Here is a 10,491-nt window from a genome sequence, read left to right as displayed (position 1 = left end):
CAGATAGGTGGAAAGAATACATTGAAAGCCTTTATGAGGGTGTCTGATGTGATAGAAGAAGAAACAGGAGTCGATTTAGAAGAGATAGGGGATCCAGTATTAAAATCGGAATTTAAAAGAGCTTTGGACGACTTACGGTCAAATAAGGCAGAAGGGATAGATAACATTCCATCAGAATTTCTAAAATCATTGGGGGAAGTGGCAACAAAACGACTATTCACGTTGGTGTGTAGAATATATGAGTCTGGCGACATACCATCTGACTTTCGGAAAAGCATCATCCACACAATTCCGAAGACGGCAAGAGCTGACAAGTGCGAGAATTATCGCACAATCAGCTTAACAGCTCATGCATCGAAGCTGCTTACAAGAATAATATACAGAAGAATGGAAAAGAAAATTGAGAATGCGCTAGGTGACGATCAGTTTGGCTTTAGGAAGAGTAAAGGGACGAGAGAGGCAATTCTGACGTTACGGCTAATAATGGAAGAAAGGCTAAAGAAAAATGAAGACACTTTCATAGGGTCTGTCGACTTGGAAAAAGCGTTCGACAATATAAAATGGTGCAAGCTGTTCGAGATTCTGAAAATAGTAGGGGTAAGCTATAGGGAGAGACGGGTCATATACAATATGTACAACAACCAAGAGGGAATAATAAGAGAGGACGATCAATAACGGAGTGCTCGTATTAAGAAGGGTGTAAGACAAGGCTGTAGCCTTTCGCCCCTACTCTTCAATCTGTACATCGAGGAAGCAATGATGGAAATAAAAGAAAGGTTCAGGAGTGGAATTAAAATACAAGGTGAAAGGATATCAATGATACGATTCGCTGATGACATTGCTATCTACATCTACATCTACATTGATACTCCGCAAGCCACCCAACGGTGTGTGGCGGAGGGCACTTTACGTGCCACTGTCATTACCTCCCTTTCCTGTTCCAGTCGCGTATGGTTCGCGGGAAGAACGACTGTCTGAAAGCCTCCGTGCGCGCTCTAATCTCTCTAATTTTACATTCGTGATCTCCTCGGGAAGTATAAGTAGGGGGAAGCAATATATTCGATACCTCATCCAGAAACGCACCCTCTCGAAACCTGGCGAGCAAGCTACACCGCGATGCAGAGCGCCTCTCTTGCAGAGTCTGCCACTTGAGTTTATTAAACATCTCCGTAACACTATCACGGTTATCAAATAACCCAGTGACGAAACGCGCCGCTCTTCTTTGGATCTTCTCTATCTCCTCCGTCAACCCGACCTGGTACGGATCCCACACTGATGAGCAATACTCAAGTATAGGTCGAACGAGTGTTTTGTAAGCCACCTCCTTTGTTGATGGACTACATTTTCTAAGCACTCTCCCAATGAATCTCAACCTGGTACCCGCCTTACCAACAATTAGTTTTATATGATCATTCCACTTCAAATCGTTCCGTACGCATACTCCCAGATATTTTACAGAAGTAACTGCTACCAGTGTTTGTTCCGCTATCATATAATCATACAATAAAGGATCCTTCTTTCTATGTATTCGCAATACATTACATTTGTCTATGTTAAGGGTCAGTTGCCACTCCCTGCACCAAGTGCCTATCCGCTGCAGATCTTCCTGTATTTCGCTACAATTTTCTAATGCAGCAACTTCTCTGTATACTACAGCATCATCCGCGAAAAGCCGCATGGAACTTCCGACGCTATCTACTAAGTCATTTACACATATTGTGAAAAGCAATGGTCCCATAACACTCCCCTGTGGCACGCCAGAGGTTACTTTAACGTCTGTAGACGTCTCTCCATTGATAACAACACGCTGTGTTCTGTTTGCTAAAAACTCTTCAATCCAGCCACACAGCTGGTCTGATATTCCGTAGGCTCTTACTTTGTTTATCAGGCGACAGTGCGGAACTGTATCGAACGCCTTCCGGAAGTCAAGAAAAATAGCATCTACCTGGGAGCCTGTATCTAATATTTTCTGGGTCTCATGAACAAATAAGGCGAGTTGGGTCTCACACGATCGCTGTTTCCGGAATCCATGTTGATTCCTACATAGTAGATTCTGGGTTTCCAGAAATGACATGATACGCGAGCAAAAAACATGTTCTAAAATTCTACAAGAGATCGACGTAAGAGATATAGGTCTATAGTTTTGCGCATCTGCTCGACGACCCTTCTTGAAGACTGGGACTATCTGTGCTCTTTTCCAATCATTTGGAACCCTCCGTTCCTCTAGAGACTTGCGGTACACGGCTGTTAGAATGGGGGCAAGTTCTTTCGCGTACTCTGTGTAGAATCGAATTGGTATCCCGTCAGGTCCAGTGGACTTTCCTCTATTGAGTGATTCCAGTTGCTTTTCTATTCCTTGGACACTTATTTCGATGTCAGCCATTTTTTCGTTTGTGCGAGGATTTAGAGAAGGAACTGCAGTGCGGTCTTCCTCTGTGAAACAGCTTTGGAAAAAGGTGTTTAGTATTTCAGCTTTACGCGTGTCATCCTCTGTTTCAATGCCATCATCATCCCGTAGTGTCTGGATATGCTGTTTCGAGCCACTTACTGATTTAACGTACGACCAGAACTTCCTAGGATTTTCTGTCAAGTCGGTACATAGAATTTTACTTTCGAATTCAATGAACGCTTCACGCATAGCCCTCCTTACGCTAACTTTGACATCGTTTAGCTTCTGTTTGTCTGAGAGGTTTTGGCTGCGTTTAAACTTGGAGTGGAGCTCTCTTTGCTTTCGCAGCAGTTTCCTAACATTGTTGTTGTACCACGGTGGGTTTATCCCGTCCCTCACAGTTTTACTCGGCACGTACCTGTCTAAAACGCATTTTACGATTGCCTTGAACTTTTTCCATAAACACTCAACATTGTCAGTGTCGGAACAGAAATTTTCGTTTTGATCTGTTAGGTAGTCTGAAATCTGCCTTCTATTACTCTTGCTAAACAGATAAACCTTCCTCCCTTTTTTTATATTCCTATTAACTTCCATATTCAGGGATGCTGCAACGGCCTTATGATCACTGATTCCCTGTTCTGTACATACAGATTCGAAAAGTTCGGGTCTGTTTGTTATCAGTAGGTCCAATATGTTATCTCCACGAGTCGGTTCTCTGTTTAATTGCTCGAGGTAATTTTCGGATAGTGCACTCAGTATAATGTCACTCGATGCTCTGTCCCTACCACCCGTCCTAAACATCTGAGTGTTCCAGTCTATATCTGGTAAATTGAAATCTCCACCTAAGACTATAACATGCTGAGAAAATTTATGTGAAATGTATTCCAAATTTTCTCTCAGTTGTTCTGCCACTAATGCTGCCGAGTCGGGAGGTCGGTAAAAGGAGCCAATTATTAACCTAGTTCGGTTGTTTAGTGTAACCTCCACCCATAATAATTCACAGGAACTATCCACTGCAATCTATCCTTTCTAAACACCGTCTGTACCTTTGTAAAAATTTCGGCAGAATTTATCTCTGGCTTAAGCCAGCTTTCTGTACCTATAACGATTTCAGCTTCGGTGCTTTCTATCAGCGCTTGAAGTTCCGGTACTTTACCAACGCAGCTTCGACAGTTGACAATTACAATACCGATTGCTGCTTGGTCCCCGCATGTCCTGACTTCGCCCCGCACCCGTTGAGGCTGTTGCCCTTTCTGTACTTGCCCAAGGCCATCTAACCTAAAAAACCGCCCAGCCCACGCCACACAACCCCTGCTACCCGTGTAGCCGCTCCTGAGTGAAAGTGAAGAAGAATTAAATGATCTGCTGAACGGAATGAACAGTCTAATGAGTACACAGTATGGTTTGAGAGTAAATCGGAGAAAGACGAAGGTCATGAGAAGTAGTAGAAATGAGAACAGCGAGAAACTTAACATCAGGATTGATGGTCACGAAGTCAATGAAGTTAAGGAATTCTGCTACCTAGGCAGTAAAATAACCAATGACGGACGGAGCAAGGAGGACATCAAAAGCAGACTCGCTATGGCAAAAAAGGCATTTGTGGCCAAGAGAAGTCTACCAATATCAAATACCGGCCTTAATTTGAGGAAGAAATTTCTGAGGATGTACGTCTGGAGTACAGCATTGTATGGTAGTGAAACATGGACTGTGGGAAAACCGGAACAGAAGAAAATCGAAGCATTTGAGATGTGGTGCTATAGACGAATGTTGAAAATTAGGTAGACTGATAAGGTAAGGAATGAGGAGGTTCTACGCAGAATCGGAGAGGAAAGGAATATGTGGAAAACACTGATAAGGAGAAGGGACAGGATGATAGGACATCTGCTAAGACATGAGGGAATGACTTCCATGATACTAGAGGGAGCTGTAGAGGGCAAAAACTGTAGAGGAAGACAGAGATTGGAATACGTCAAGCAAATAATTGAGGACGTAGGTTGCAAGTGCTACTCTGAGATGAAGAGGTTAGCACAGGAAAGGAATTCGTGGCGGGCCGCATCAAACCAGTCAGTAGACTGATGACAAAAACAAATATATATATATATATATATATATATATATATATATATATATATATATATTGTTTGTCTGCAAGGTTTGGCTATGTTTATGTTTGCTGTGAAGTTCCCTTTGTTTTTGCAGTTTTCTAACTCGGTTGTTGTACCACGGTGGCTCTTTTCCATCTCTTACGATCTTGCTTGGCACATACTCATCTAATGCATATTGTACGATGGTTTTGTGCTTTGTACACTGATCCTCAGCATTATCTGTACTTGACATAAAACTATTGTGCTGAGACGTCAAGTGCTCCGAAATCTACTTTTTGTCACTTTTGCTAAACAGAAAAATCTTCCTGCCTTTTTTAATATTTCTATTTAAGGCTGAAATCATCGATGCTGTAACCGCTTTATGATCGCTGATTCCCTGTTCTGCGTTGTTTCAAATAGTTCGAGTGTGTTTGTCACCAGAAGGTCTAATATGTTACCGGCATGACTTGGTTCTCTGTTTAACCGCTCAATGTAGTTTTCAGATAATGCACTTAAAAATTTTTCACTGGATTGAGTCTCCTAGTCTATATCTGGTAAATCAAAATCTTCACCCAAAACTATAACATGGTCGGGAAATCAACTCGGAATATTTTCCAAATTTCCCTCCAGGTGTTCTGGTACAACAGCTGCTGAGCCAGGGGCCTATAGAGACATCCAATTACTATGTTTGAGCCTGCTTTAACCATGACCTTCACTGAAATTATTCCACATTTCGGATCTCCGTCAATTTCATTCGATACTGTTGCACTTTTTATCGTTATAAACACGCCTCCCCTTTCACTGTCCAACTTGTCTCTGCGGTATACATTCCAATCTGAGTTTAGAATTTCATTGCTGTTTATATCTGGTTTCAACCAACTTTCCGTCCCTAGTACTATGTGGGCATTGTGACCGTTTATTAATGAGAGACACTGTCGAATGTTGTCCAATTGAGACTGCAATCGTAATAATTAACTGTAAGCATAGCGATCAACTATATATCTATCTGGTTTCCTAGGACAATTCTGTCTGGGGATGCGTGGCCGGCAGCGGCCGTGGCATGTGGTGAGAATGATCCATGTTCCCAGGTAATGGCAGGAGCTGTCCGAATGGAAAGGCCTATTGGGATACAGGAATGTAGCTGACCTAACATTAAAGTCGCTATTTAGACGGCTGAATAACGCACTAATACTAAGTATGTGTTGGGCAGTGTTCGTGATCGCTTGTGTTCTCCGTGGAAATTTGAGAAGAATCAATATGGACTTGTGTTTGCGCTTGACCACTATTCTCTCCCATGTAAATTGTCCGTTTCACTGCTTCTGAACATTTCCCGTCTTTATTTGGTAGAGAGAACATCGATAGTGATGTGTGCTGTGTGCACCTTGCAGGTGAAAGACAGGTCGAAGATACCTTTGCTGCTTCTCTAGACATGAGGAACACCTTAGTTGCCTTTGTAAATTATAAAGATGATTTGGAATGTGTCATATCACCGGCATCGGTATTTGCAAGTGGAAACATCAATTTGCACTATTTGTTTGAGTTTTCATGAAAATGTCTTCGCAGACGAGATAAGCTTCTAGTTATTCAGTGGTGGACAACACGCTCCACCTCGTTGAAGTTTAGAGTATCTACAGAATAATTTCCAGTCTGTAACTTCGGAATAACAGTGTGTAAGCGATACTGCTGTGCAGACAATATTGCTGTGTGCTTGATATCGAGAAGTATCTCGAAAATGGTATGATAGTCTGGTAAACCATGTGAAAATACATATGTTCTTGTAATCCCAAAGTTTGGAGATAGGTGTACAAAGCAAAAAAAAAAAAAAAAAAAAAAAAAAAAAAAAAAAAAAAAGAACGGCCTAGGGCGAGTGCTTGTGTGCTTGTGTGCAGAGCCTTTGTACAACAGTTCGGAGAGTAACCTCGATCTTCTGAGGGTGCTCTGGTCACTCGTTGAGTCAGTGTGTGAGGGGGGGGGGGGGGGGGGCAACGACTTGTGACCGTCTGCTACAGTGGATGACCTACTGAGCCCACGGGAAACATCTAGTGCTGCGAGGACTACATACGGTCCATGTGCTTATGCTGTCCGTCTGCGCATAATATCTCTGATGCTCGATAGCTATATGTAGGATGGAGAAGTGGTGCTTTTGTATGGTGCGGGATACATACTATTGTGTGTTTGCTACAATGATATGAAATGAGGTGATGTGTAGTCGGGTTTTTCATGCTGAAATATACAAGCTTCCATTTCAGTGGCAGAGCAGTGTAATTGAGGAAGTATCTTTCCGTATTGAACGATCTGTAGATCACTTTTTCGTGGTTTAACTGTCAGTTTAATATGGCGATCTGGAGACAATAGTTTTGCTGCTAAAAGTTTCATCTGCAGAAAAAAACAGCAGACAGTGCTCCCACACTGACAGAATCAGTAATTTGGAGGGTAAATTCAGTAGGAGCCAGTCATTCACAAGACATCCTTTGTTCTGGGCCATGGGAGCCATTACAAACCAGCTCGAACAAGATGGCGGCAAGGTATCTACGGAAAGTTCTGAGAGTAATGTGATGTCTTCTTTGTTCAAGCGTTCAAAGACAAGTTGAAGCAGACCACCCATCTCTGGCGGAACGCTGTGCCTCATCTGACATTGTGGCATTATGTCATCTCTAGACCAGTAGCTGTAGGAAACCGAAAATTCCAACCATTTTTCTCTCCTGTAAGACAGTGCTTCGAATTCTGTTTGTGTAATTGTCCTAATTTTCCCACACCACTAATGCTTTTAGGATTAATGGTGTTTTTTCAAGCACGCACAGACATGATGAAGGCTTTTTGCAGTGAGACCATAAGTGAAACATTTACCATTTCTGGGATGTATGTTGAAAGCAAGATGTTACGATTTCTGGGGAAGCAACACGTGATGGATGGGGTGCTTCATTAGGGACACATTCGGCATCATTCTTGGCTATTTTCATAAACAGGTCCTCCTATGACAAGAATTTCCATGCAGACAGTCTGAAACATCACGAAAGCTCCTACAACAACGAAAGTTACTGTTAACTATATCTGTGGTACTTTGCGATTTCTGTGAAGGGTCGATACATAATGGACGGGCTGCCCCATTAGGATCACTAGGAAGAATGCATCCTGTGTTACTCTGGGAGGCATTGCAAAAGATTTCTATAGAGCGTCCAGAGGGAGACTTGGCTTTTATTTACATAGACATGAGGTGTCAGTATAACACTGACAACCTTTTAGCTGCATATACAAGGGTGAATCGCTAGGTAAACATCTCATGCCTACACGTCATCATACCAGCAACAGTTACTAGGTAAACACATGTGCACAGCCAGAGGAATCTTCCATGTGGAATGGGTGCCCCGTTAGGATCATTGCGAAGAATTCAGCCTAAGTTACTCTGTGATATTTTCGTATATAGTTACTGAAAGCATTGTAACAGATTTCTATAGTGTATCAAGAGGGAGACTTCGTTGTATCTCGCTCCGCAATTAGGCCATGACTGGCCCGCAGGAACAAGGCTATGCATCAGCAAAGGTAAACACATGCACGGCCAGACACGTCTCTCATGTGAGACCGGCGTATTATTTTCGGCTGTTTAATCGTTGTGAGTGTGTTAGTAGAGTGTTATAGATGCATTAATTTTTCACAATTTTATGCATAGTGAATGTGTTTGTGCATCAGTGTACTGTATTATTTTGGTAATTGACAAGTAGTTTGCAGATCTGTAGCGTGTGCAATGCTTTATTTCGGTAGTTTATAATTAGTGAATGTGTTTGCAGAACATTATACATACATTATTTTGACAATTTTATATGTAGCGAATGCATCTGCACCTCAGTGTACTCAATTATTTCGGTAATTTACAAGCATTCTGCATGTTTGTAGGCTATGTATTGTGACCCCAAGCATGTCAGGGTAAGTTTTTTGTATCACCGTAATAAATAAATAAACTAAGTTAAATTCATCCCTAAATAAATCATTTCAACTTTGCACTGGAAATAAATGAAGTACATCCTTCCTCTCCAGCAGCCCAGCACAGGCTGAGTCCTTTTCCCACCACTGGATAACTTAGGTTACTGGAGGCAGCCCAATTGACCTATTCTCCCACCAAAATTTTACGTTCCCGCCATGATATCATTGCAATGTTGCCATATATGTTGCTGCCATCTTGGATCGGTCACCTACAATAAATTTGGCAACAATGAAACGTGGGGTGGTGCCGCTCTTGCCCTACTACTGTTGATCTTATACTGTAGCTGCCGTTTGAGAAGAGATTTATCGATCTTCCATCGCTAATAGGGTGAAATAGGGAATGAAAGGCTTTGTGAAAATACGTCACTTTATGACAATTTCAAAGTTAGAACCAAGAAAATTATTATTTGGCTTTTTGGTCATAAATAAGATAGTACCTGCTTCAGCGCTTTTGGAAATTCAGTCACCAAGGGAGTTCAATAGGGATGACAAATTTACTGAATATCTTTCATTATGAAGGCATTTTCAAAGCTAAATCTACGGAAATGTGTATTTCGTATCTCCATTAGAAATAGTGCATATTGAAAGTAATAAAAACAAGTTGATTGCGCTAACTTCTGCGCTTTTATGTAAACAAAGCATTTTCTTTCGATGCAAGCATAGTTCAAATGGCTCTACGCACTATGGGACTTAACATCTGAGGTCATCAGTCCCCTAGACTAAGAACTACTTAAACCTAACTAACATAAGGACATCTCACACATCCATGCCCGAGGCAGGATTCAAACCTGCGACAGTAGCAGCAGCGCGATTCCGGACTGAAGCTCCTAGAACCACTCGGCCACAGCGGCTGGCTCGAGCATAATTAACATACAAAACATAATACGTATATGTACCTTAACACCCGCTGCTTTGCTCGTGTTGGCTGTATGGTCTGCACAGTTATGTTTTTTAATCGAATTTTTATGTTGTCCACAAATTGGAACACAATGTAACCTTTTCAAACTAATTAAGGCAAGGGAAGCATGGGTTTCCCGGTAGTATTTCTGATCAAAAAAGTGATTCTGGTAGCTGGAATCAATGGTGTTTATTAATCATGCCTTTTGTGCTCTTGAAGTAATATCCTTAGAAACGTTCATCTCTGAATGCACATTTCTTTATATCTAACTGATAACTCAAATACCAGTTTCCATAGATTTAGCTTCGAATCGTTCTTAATATATCGAAATATCTTCTTAAAAATTTCCAAAAATACACAATGGACTAACTCTGGTGTGCAGCTCTAATTATCTATAAAATAAACAACCAGACAAATAAAAAAACAAAGAGAATACATCGGCTGCCAGTTCTCTCTTACACATTCGTTTATGCATTTTTTTTCCTGATACTACCATCTGCAGCATCGTCGATAGAACCGACTGTGGTCCTTTGGTGCAGAGCCGAGTGGAGGGTCTGAATCAGAGGTTCAGGCGGTTCTGTGATGGTGTTCGCTGCAGATTCCTTGACTTGCGCCATCGGGTGGTGGGTTTCCGGGTTCCGCTTAATAGGTCAGGAGTCCACTACACACAGGAGGCGGCTACACGGGTAGCGGGGGCTGTGTGGAAGGGACTGGGCGGTTTCTTAGGTTAGAGTGTCTCAGGGAACCACAGAAGGGGCGTCCGTCTAAAAGTGGGCAGATAAAACACAGTAAGGTAGTTGTAGAAGCGACTGGTATTGTAAATTGTCATAGCTGTGTTGGGAAAGAACCAGAGCTCCAAGCCCTAATAGAAAGTACTGAGGCTCAAATAGTTGTAGGTACAGTGAGCTGGCTAAAGCCGGAAATAAGTTCAGCCGAAATTTTTGTAAACGATCTAACAGTGTTCAGAAAGAATAGATTAAATACAGTTGGTGGTGGAGTATTTATTGCTGTCAGAGGTAGTTTGCATTGCAGCGAAATTGAAGTAGATAGTTCATGTGAAATAGTATGGGTAGGGATTATACCTGAGAGTCGTACCAAACTATTGATTGGATCGTTTTACCGACCCCTGACTCAGAAGACAT

Source organism: Schistocerca americana, chromosome 3 (assembly GCF_021461395.2).
Source record: "Schistocerca americana isolate TAMUIC-IGC-003095 chromosome 3, iqSchAmer2.1, whole genome shotgun sequence".
In the NCBI taxonomy this organism is placed as follows: domain Eukaryota; kingdom Metazoa; phylum Arthropoda; class Insecta; order Orthoptera; family Acrididae; genus Schistocerca; species Schistocerca americana.
Note: the sequence above shows the minus strand (reverse complement) of the source record.